The following is a 1,000-nucleotide window of genomic DNA, read 5'->3' on the forward strand; positions in this document are numbered from 1 at the left end:
ATAGGGCCTGAAATGCCCGCATATTATGAGCTGTGTAAAAAAAAAAAAGACTGGTTCGTTCAAATGCATTCCTGTGTCATCTCGATTGTTTACCACAAAGTTGTGTTGCTGTGTAGATCCTAGAATAACGGCAACTTTTGATTTCATAGACAAGCGCACAATTCATTACGAAGATCTACGTCAAGATTAGTTTATCATTGTATTAATGATCAGTTGCCGAGGGGAAAAAAAGACTGTGACGCGTTTGTATCTGCGACGTTAAACTCCCGGATCGCTTGTGCGCCCCCCTCCTCCCCAACACACACACACAGTCACATGTGTGCAGGTCGCCCATCCGACTCCGACACACGCCAGAGTAGACACGTGCGCGAGCCAACAACGCATGTGTTGGTATGAAAAAAAAAAAGGCCGCTGATTGGTCGCATGCAATTGGATAAGTGAAAAATGGTTCACGATTCAGGTGCAATGGATGGTTTCCGGGAATAGATAAAGCTTGTTCTGGGAGAAAAATGAGCGAAGCCACGTCTGTGGGGGCTGTTCACCCTGGCAGCGACCTCGTTGAATCCGAGTTCGCTGATTTAAGGGGAGGTGGCTAATGAAAATGCCAAAACTCAGTTCCAACCATTTTGTAGCCACTTTGTATGCATCAATGGATACATACACTTGAAAAAAGAGGTTTTGGGAAATACAAAATTCATTTTTTATTTTTTTGTTCTTGTGGCGGCAAAAAATGGCGCTGATTCAGCAACATTTCTTTATGTTTTATAAACAGTGTTTCTACAAAACCAATAACGATAGAAGCTTCACACTTGGTATACTTGGTCTATATGTTATATATTGCTGGCTTCTCCTCCTTACACAATCAGATTTCAAATATCTATCATACATTTTCCAAATTTTACCCTCACTTTGACCAATGTTCAGAATTCCATATTAGGCGATGCTGAAACGCAAAAATGCCAAATAACTCAAAACAGAATCAATATTCAGGAAAAGTGCT

The sequence above is a fragment of the Aplysia californica genome, unplaced genomic scaffold (assembly GCF_000002075.1).
Source record: "Aplysia californica isolate F4 #8 unplaced genomic scaffold, AplCal3.0 scaffold00389, whole genome shotgun sequence".
Lineage (NCBI taxonomy): Eukaryota > Metazoa > Mollusca > Gastropoda > Aplysiida > Aplysiidae > Aplysia > Aplysia californica.